A 9,708-nucleotide genomic window follows, 5' to 3' on the forward strand; every position below is an offset into this window, starting at 1 on the left:
AGAATCATGGAAAGGCTTGGGTTGGAAGGGACCCCAAAGATCATCCAAACCCCCCTGCCATGGGCAAGGACACCCTTCATGAGACCAGATCTCTCACAGTCCTATCCAACCTGGCCTTGAATGGTTTGCAAGAGTTTCAGTGATCCCACACAGAGGGTGATGAGCAGAAAGCAGAATGTTTCATGAAGGTGGAGGATCTCATCCTCATGTAATATTACAGAACCAGCATAACATCCATCCTGTGGGGAGAAAATAAGGGGATGTAGTGCAAGAAGCCTAAGTAGAAGTCAAAAACATTTTCTTGAAAACACTGCAATGGGAACAGCCCATGCAAATTCCTTCTTCTGATGGAAAGGTGCTATCAAGCCAGCAAGACAGGCAAGTTGTTTCAAAGTTCTTCCAGTTTTGAGTAGTTTCTATACATCTAGGCACAGTCCCTGCTTTTTGCACTGTTTTATGAGAGAAAGTGGTGATTTTCTTTACATTAGCATTTCCCACAAACCCAGCCACAAGTAAGCTTACTCACCCATTTGTGCAAAGGGAAGTTGGTTTTCAAACCTGGTGTTTTACAGAAAAAAAAGTTTTGGAACACTGCCTTGGCCTGGAATCCAACTGTCACTGAGGACAAAAATTTTTCCGGTTAAAAAAAAAGACAAAAAATCATTTTTCTTTGACACTCTGTACCTCAGATCATTCTCTTCAAGAACTTGGCTTACCCTGTTGTCAATACACATTGTTTGGTCACTGTTTTGGATTTCTTGCTATGCACAAGAAGTTTTCTCACTATCTTTCGTAAACTCTTCCAAGAATTAATCTGGCAGGGTGCTGACCATTCTGGCCTGATCCAGAAAAACACTTAAGGCTGTCTTCAAGCACCCAAGTAGTTCTAACCAGACTGAGCTCATAATACCATTGTTTTACAAGATGGTGAAATATCTGTTTACTCATTAAAGTCTGAATATTAAGATTCAAGATTGCTTGTTCTATCCATTACAGATGTTTTCTCCTCATAAATGACAATCAAAATTTCATTTGTTTGATGTTTATATCTTTGTTCAGTTTTCTACTCTATTGAATAACTCCCAGTGAAAAATTCCAGGCTCTTCTCGAACAATTTATTGTTCTTTTATTTTTCTTTATTATTATTAATGGGAAATTCCAAACTTTGCAGATAAGATTTATATACACTTTCAAATAGGTCAGAAAAAAACATTCAAGAAAAGTTTTAAAAGCCTGTTTTGCAATTTATGGCTTTATTGAAAAAAACAAACAAAAACACCGAACCAAAAAACAATCCCAAAAGCTTCAGCTGTTTTAAAAAGTATAAAATTGCCAAAACCTCTGTGGCTGATGCACCACAAAGGAATCTGTCTTGCAAACATTTATGTGCCCAATTAATTTTAAGCACATGAGTAGCTTGCAACCCTCACTGTACACTTTCATTAATGACCTAAATAATAGGAGACAGAACACTGCTATTAAGTTTTCAGATGACACTATGGGAGGAGAAATAACAGTGTCCTGTTGCAAAAGGAGTTACGCTTTATATTTGCTGCATAATATTAGATTTACTTCCTTTTCAAAGAGATTTTTCTTTAGTTTAACCAACTTTTTTTTCCTTTAGTAATCATTCTCTTAATACAGATAGAAAAACAAAAACACTCTTTTCCAAGCAATCTATTTAGATTCTCCTGTAATTGATCACCTTCTCACCACCATGATTGTGTTCCAGATTGTGTGTATTTTTCCTTAACGCATGTAACTTGAAACAACTCAAGCAGTTTCTTTCTTCTATGACTTTCTGATTCTCCCTGCCCTGGGAATACTTACCATCTTCGTGTCAGTGGATTTCAGTGGAAATATCCATGTATTTCTTATGCACTCATGAATATGGTTTGCTCTGTAGAGTCCACTATTTCAAATTTTTCCCCTGGATCTCCAGGTTTATTTTTGTCTCTGAAAGGAACTGAGGGTATTGGCTTCTGGATAAAAAACATTGTGATTTTGGTCATGTAATACTGATGGATATCACCTCTCTTTATAATGCATTAAAAATGCAGCTTACTTACTTGGCTTGACATTAGAGCATACAGTTAAAAACACTAAGGTCTATTAGTAGAGTGGTATTCTCAGTGACACTTTTTGTTCTAGGATCCTTCATTTTTTTTACTCACTTTTGAGACAAGGTATGACTTTTTTTAAGACTACTTAAGATTTTCCTAAAGAAAGTTTTTGGCTGTGCCTTTTTGAAAAGATGACTGCATTTGAGCAGAACTACAATAATTTTTAACACACATTATCTAATTCTGCTGTACAGTCTACAGTACTAAAAGCTGACATTTGCTAGTTGAAAGAGTTCAAATGGGAAGGAAATGAAAAAGACTAAGCCAGACTTCTCACATTGTCATCAGTTGACAGGATGAGATGCATTGAAACACAAAAAATTCCATTTCAGAAGAAGAAAAACTTTTTTTTTTTTTTTTTTTAATTATTTTTTTTTTCCTGTGGATATAATCAAACACTGGAACAGTGGTTAAGAAAGTTTATGGAGACTCTGTCCTGGGAGATGCTCAAAATCCAGCTGGACACAAAGCTCTGTGCAAGTGGCTCTAATTCACCCTACTTTAAACTGCTGGATTGTACCAAGGAACCTCCAAAGATTTTTGACAGCCTCATCTGCACTGTGAGTAGATGACTATGAAACTCTTCACTGCTGACATTGAAATGCCCATCTAGGATGTGGACAGCTGTCTTTCAAAAACTACAACAGTTGAACATTTGGTCATATTAAAAACTGAGGTCACTCTAACAAGGAAGATTGATAATGAAACTCAAAAAGCAAAGAGGAAAGAGCACTCTGCTGGGATAGTAGATGCTGACACTGAGATTGTTGTTTATCTCAGTCGCTGGATAATGCAAAACCAGTTGTTAGCAGTGAAAACTGAGTAAACTTCAAAATCAGGATTCCTCGTGCTTCCTCTCCTTTCAGACACCATTACTTTCTCATTCGTAGGTACACAATATTTTACCTTCAACAAGAGAGGTAAGGTATTAACCATCTTACTGCTTTTTTTCTGTCTTCAGCTGACAGACAGTTTCATGGTTAGCAAACTTCCTTAGACTATGAGATAACTTTTCAGTCCAAATCTTATTTGTTAGGTGCATATCTTAACTATGAAGCTGTGAAACTTCTATACAAAAGGCATTGCTGCTTCTCTGTGGGTTGATCATAGGGGCTTAAGATATTAAAATCTAATTGTGTGCCAACTAAGGAAGCCTTTATTCAACCATGACTATATGTTTAATATCATAGCCAAGGGCTCTTGAGCTTTGTTCTGATAAGCACAAAGGCTTATAAATCAGTTAAGGTTGGGGTTTTTTTTAAACTATTCCTTACTAAGTGTATATAATCCAGCAAAGAAATTAAGAGTTCAAACACCAGTCATAGGTAAACAAGATATAGGAGGCATGTGTGTACATAATTATAGTTTGTGTCCTGTAAAGATAATCTTTCTTATGGAACAATGAAAACAAACATAAAATCAAAAGCACCAAAAATAGGAAAAAAAGGGTTGAGACAAAAAGATAACAAGAAAGATTAATGTAATCTGCAGTATATTAGTCTGTTATCTGATACTCAACCTAAGAGTGTGCTCTGTAACACTGAACTGATCTGACTAAACTGATCTGATTGGAACAAAGGAGTCTATCAGTCAGTTTGTGATGAAAAAGTGCAGCTCTTAGATATTCAACTTATTTATACTCAACAGATCTTCTGTACAAAGCTTTTACATTCTGGTAGAAAGTGTTACTTAAAGTATTATTTTGGTCATATTTGTAGAGTGCATTTAATATTATTTACAAAAAGGAAAGTAAAAGAAATTGAATATTCAATTTCTATTTTGCAGGCATCACTAGCAGTCTTCCACCATAACATTTTTCAGAAAACATTTACTTTTCCTGGTTGTTAACTCTTCCTTATTCAAGAATATTTGTCAAAACATGTCTGGCTAAAGTGACAAGACCCTGGGTATAATTTTCCAAAAGGACTGTGCTGTACTGGCCTCCCAGCATATTTGGAAACCACTCAAGAATCTCTAGTAGGGCACTGTATAACAATAGCATAACCCTCAACCTAAAAGTGTTATATCACCTTTGAAAATAGAACTAAACAACTTGGTTGGTGCCACTAGACCCTCTACTGGATTTTTTTTTTTTTTTTTTTTTTTTTTTTTTTTTTTTTTTTTTTTTTTTTTTTTTTTTTTTTTTTTTTTTTGCATTGCAAAACTGTAGTGCAGATAGAGAATCCTGTGGCTGAGAGCCCTGTTATTCTCCTGGAGTGGAATTTCATATCTTCCAGTATAACAGTCTGATGTCACAGTCTAAAGAGCATCATCATACATGTTGTCCTGAGGATCTCAATATATCTTCCTTCATACAGGGCTCTTCAGTACTGCCACCTCCCCAGCTGGTCAAGGAACTAAAGCACATCCTCATCATATCTGCATCAGAAGAAGTTGTCTCAAAAGCCCAGGAGCATCTCAGGTGGCATCAGAGACTCAAGTGTGGACAACTGGACCAAGGCCATATGGTTTGTTCACTTATCTAGGTAGTTCACAAATGGTTTTACTGTAGACAACCCAATTTAGATGCCTGCATCTGAATCTGAATCTAAATCCCAAACAGCGTTTTGACTTGGCATCTAATATTAAGCATAAATTTCCATAACTGGGAAGAAAATATTTTCCAAGTCAGCATATTGACCGGAATTCTACTACAGAAAGCTTAAAGGAAGTCAGGGGTAAAATTCCTGATTTTTAACTATATACATAGAACTAGACATTTAGAAGCTTTGTAAATCCAGTGCAGCATATCTATGCACTTCAGTATATGAAGTGACCATTAAATGACCTGATATGTGAGCATTTGCAAGCACAGGACTTCAAAAAATCTTCTGCATTCTTCTGAATGAAATGAATTTTACAGTAAAGTAAATACATTGGCCACAGTAGATGGTTTTGGTGAAATACTTCAGAATTTATAAGCAAGAATACTGACATGCTGATTGCACTGTACCATTACAATATTGCAATTACATGCAAAACAGGGTTTGTGGATCTCAGTCATTATAGTAAATTGTCACATTTATCCTTAGATCGATTTAACAACTTTATAAACATTTATTAACACTTTCTTATAGTACACTAAATTATCCCAGAAAAGGCATGTTCGTATTTCGAAGCATCAAATTTATTTTGAAAAATTGGTTTTACATTTAAAGAAAATATTACATTTTTCTTATCACATTTTAGATAAATACATTGCAATAAGAAGAACACTGGGATTCTTCTTCACATGTCAATGGCTGGCCACACTTTTAGTTTTCAAAGCAGAAAAGCTCTAATTAAGAAACAACAGTGCACTTAGAAGTTAAAACACAGATAAAAGTTTGCAGGAAAACTGAAAAGGCAGCCCACTGGGTTTCTTGGATTTTTCTTAGCAGATTTCTTTGAAGATTTTTCATTTTGGAAGTTCATCACTTAATCTGTTTTTTCATCATACATACTTTAAAGAAAATCACCATGATTTTCAACAGTCTATTTATTGTACTACACATCACAATTGGTAATTTAGAAAAATTAACAGTTTCTCTAGAACACATTATCAAAGAACATGTATAACTCTTATGTACCAAAAAGATTTTTTTTTCTCGCACAAAATCCACTGATGCACATCCAAGAAACCCCTGGACAGAGCCTGCTGAAGATCTTTTGCACTTAATGTATAAGACTACTCAATTCAAATAATGTGTGCAATGCTGAACCTAAGAGGCATTAATGCCAGAAACAACAACTGCACCATATCAAGCCCAGGAAAAAGTAATGGGACTAGAAAGGGAGATTTTCCAAAAATCAGAGTTTTTATTTCATCTGTAATATCGTTGATAAATGGAAACGCTACCATGCAAAATCTCAGCAGTTTTTTGGCCGGAAAGGCACTCATGCTAATATAATGAGTCTGGATTACAGAGGTTTGCCAAGCTTAGATCATGTATAGATTAGTAATGATGCCTTTTAATGTCTTAATGACCTCTTAATGAAATACATTTATAACGCTACAATTTGGTGAGGACTCACTAAACATTTTTCATATCAGAACATGATGTTCAAAGCTAAGTTCTTAATAATAATTAACACATGTATTGTGCTTTTACTCTTCAAAGTGCTTTAAGAACATTAGTAATTAGTTAAAAACCCGTGTGCTGGATGTATGTTATCTGTTTAGGCTCGAAGAGGCCCACAACAATGAAAGTGGAACTAGCCAGTAAAGTCCAAGCAGAAAATAGTCACTTCTTCTGTGTTCTAAAGAATTTCAGATCAAGGCAGGAAAGACCTGTCACAAGATAAATTAAATGCAGGTGGTGACCACTTCATACAAATAGTATTAGACAAATAATATAAACATAGACTATACTTTTAAAAAATGTACCCAGAATATTAAAGCTTAATTATTTTTTTTCTAAAAAACAGAGAACAAAAAGGCAATCTCTGAAACAGAAAACTCCCCCAAAACCATCTGAAACTTTATTTTGCTAATTTATGTTCTCAGCATCCAAAGTGACCAATTTTAGCATATGCAATGGGAGGCTTGTGGTGCTGATTCAAACCTTGATAATACTCACTACCTGTGAGCTACAACAAACCCCAGGCAAATCACACCTGTTTGCTCCTGTGACTGACACATGACAGATTAAATTATCAAAGGAGGGACTGCACATGGCTAATTTGTAGGCTCATCATCTTCCAGACCAGTATAGACAGCAAAAGAAATCAGAGGTAGTTGTAGCCAAGCAAAACTCATCTTGAGTACGAAGAGAACATGTTGCTTGGGTAGAGAGGCTTCCCTTCTCAGGTTCACAGGAATATGTCCCCCAAACCAGGGAAAACTTTATTCTGAGAACTTTCCTTCAGTGCTAGAGAAAAAGAATGGTTTCACACCATTATTCTGCTTCAGATAGAACAATTAACCACCGCATAACAACGTGAATTCAGAGACTTTGCTTTTTATCTAGAATATTATAGAATTTTGATTTCAACAAATAATTCAAATACATCTCTGAAAACTCATGCAAGAAGCCAGCCATACATGAAAATCTTGTTCCAGTTAGGCTAGATTTTAAACTGTTTTAATACCTAATGCAATGATGTGTTTGTTTTCTAAGTAGAGACAACAGCAGTTCCTACATTACTAGGGATATTGTGAAGATAAACATATAAAAGATTCATCAGCAATGGCATTATGTGCTTAAAATAAATCTGCAACTAGATTTAGTCAGTTGAAGTTGGGAAAGATTTGGCTGTCTGCTTATGATCTCAGTTTCAAGGAGAAAAAAAATGTTTATGTTTAGTTGAATTTTAATTTCAGCAGTTCAAAACAGTGTTACTTTTTATCCTAACTTCCTTTGCCATTTTTAGCAATTTAAGAGTTAAAAAAAAGAGATACTCCAAGCTTATTTAATTTGAAGCACTATTAAAAAAAAAAATCTAATATTAAAAATCTAATACTAGACCCAGTACGTTTTAGCAAAACATATATATTTCTTATTTTATTTGAGAAAGGAAGAAATTTGGAATAGAGGAGAATCTGGTGATTAGAAGAATGGCATGAAATATTCAAATAATAAAGAACTGATTGTAACAAAGGAAACACCTTTAGTAAAGGGCAGGAGCTGAAAGTCTGATTATTTACATATTGCATTCACTTGGATTTCTTCCAGCCATATGTGGAATTTCACTTTACCTTATGTTAATTTTTTGGCAAATGGCAGCGTGATGCTTGTGAGGTCTTCAGAAATATGACCTAGAAAAAGCCGATAGCAAATTCTTGAACACACTTGTTCTACTTAAATTATACAGACAGCACAAGAAAGGAAGGGGAGAAGGTTCAAAAATGCTATGGGACCTCAAGCTGCTGACTTCTGAGTCTGAAGAAAAAGTGACCAATTTTCATTCTTTTTCTTGGAAGGCACAGCGAGGCCAAGTTTTATGGAGCAAGCCTTGCCCTACTGCAGCCACCTCCCTCCTGCCTGCTGAAGAGTCAGTCTCCCAGTAAAGCAATTCCAATAGACCCCTGAAATCTAAGGCAGGAAATTCCTTTCAGCACCGCTTTTAGCAATGAAAAGGACTGTCAAAACATCTTCCCAGAGGACTACAGGGCTCCTGCCCAGAAACTAGTGGAGAAAGTTCGGCACTTACATGCGTACAATGCCCCCAGCTCCAGTTCATGTGTAACAAGAGCAGCTTTAATGCACATGTATCCTGAGGCCAGTTAACACTTTCAAACTCAGTGCAAGAATGTCACTTTTGTAACATAGACTGTTAAGAACTTCTAAAAATACATTAAATATATTCTTCTCTAATTGTGCGTGCTTCCCTGTTTGTAAATGGAATTGTTTTCTTAATTAAATACTATCTTTTTTATTTTGCATCTGGGTAATACACAATTTTATTAAAGACCTTTTTATAGTCTTCCAATCAACCCACTGCATATGCAATCACATTACACATGTACAGGTATCAGTATGCATGCATGTTTCTTCTGCTCTCTTTCAGGCACAGTAACTACAAATTTATTGGTAGACTTGGAAATTGCCAATTTCAGAGGCTTTTTTAATACAATTGGTAAGGTGGTGCTGCTCACTGGAAGTCATTCAATGATGGCTGACTGCCAGGATAGGACTGGGTTGCACTAACACCTGAAAGTCACAGCCAAGACGTTCAAGATGTCGCTGAGATGTTCAGACACCAGCTGCCAGAAAGTGCCTGATGGGTCCTGTCTCTCCTGTGCCAGATTCAGACATATGTCTTAGGTGCATAAGAACACGTCAAATAGCACTAGACTGCTATGGTTTTATGTATTGCTATGTTTTTAAGTATTGCAGCTGAATCCAGTTTCCAATGGCTTTGTAAGTAGAGTGAATAGAAGTAGAGTGAAACCTGGCCACAACAGTGAAACAGCTGAGCTCAGTAGCTCCAGTAGCAGCCTAATCCCACCTTTGTGCTATGCAAAAATAATTGTAGGGAAAATAGCAATTACTTGAAATGTTACCCCCCCCAGCAAAGGAAACTGCAAGAAAACCAAAACCCCAAAATAATAAGTTCCCATAGACTATAATGGAAAATAGCCATAGAACATTACAGAATATTTCTCAAACAGAATTCTCTGGGTTTATTATTTCGATGTACCTTGTAAGTTAACAGGAGTTTGTTGTCAGTCATAAAATCACCAAATCCTAGAGTAGTGTGGGTTGAAAGGTCCTTTAAAGGTCATCCCTCTGCAATGTGCAGGGACACTTTCAACGAGATCAGGTTGCTCAAAGTCCTGTACAACCTGACCTAGAATGTTTCCAGGGATGGGGCATCCAGCAGCTCTTTCAGCAACCTGTTCTACTGTTTCACCAAGCTCATCAATCATTTTGCCCTTAAATGTAACCTACCTTTTTCTTTTTTGTCATGTGCCAGCAAGCCAAGTCTAATATTTGTATCACTGATATATTTTTATATTTTTAAACAGGTAAGTATTTCAGAGCAACAAAGACCACAATCTCTGGCCTCCTCCTCCCCCTTTCCCCCAGTTATCTAGTAACTGCATCTGCCTTGGACCCAAATGATGAAACCAGTGGAGGGATGTGTCTGTCTATAACCCAGA

At 36.1% G+C, this 9,708-nt stretch overlaps 1 long non-coding RNA gene across 1 annotated transcript; it reads right to left on the reverse strand.

Moving 5' to 3' along the window:
- Positions 1-6,041: 6,041 nt before the first annotated feature.
- Positions 6,042-9,331, reverse strand: LOC130251743 (uncharacterized). The gene is made up of 3 exons (XR_008840216.1): positions 9,246-9,331; positions 7,801-7,860; positions 6,042-6,393 (listed from the first exon to the last, which is right to left on the reverse strand). It is a non-coding gene; the product is annotated as an uncharacterized LOC130251743 (long non-coding RNA).
- Positions 9,332-9,708: the final 377 nt, after the last annotated feature.

The sequence above is a fragment of the Oenanthe melanoleuca genome, chromosome 3 (assembly GCF_029582105.1).
Source record: "Oenanthe melanoleuca isolate GR-GAL-2019-014 chromosome 3, OMel1.0, whole genome shotgun sequence".
Classification (NCBI taxonomy): Eukaryota; Metazoa; Chordata; class Aves; order Passeriformes; family Muscicapidae; genus Oenanthe; species Oenanthe melanoleuca.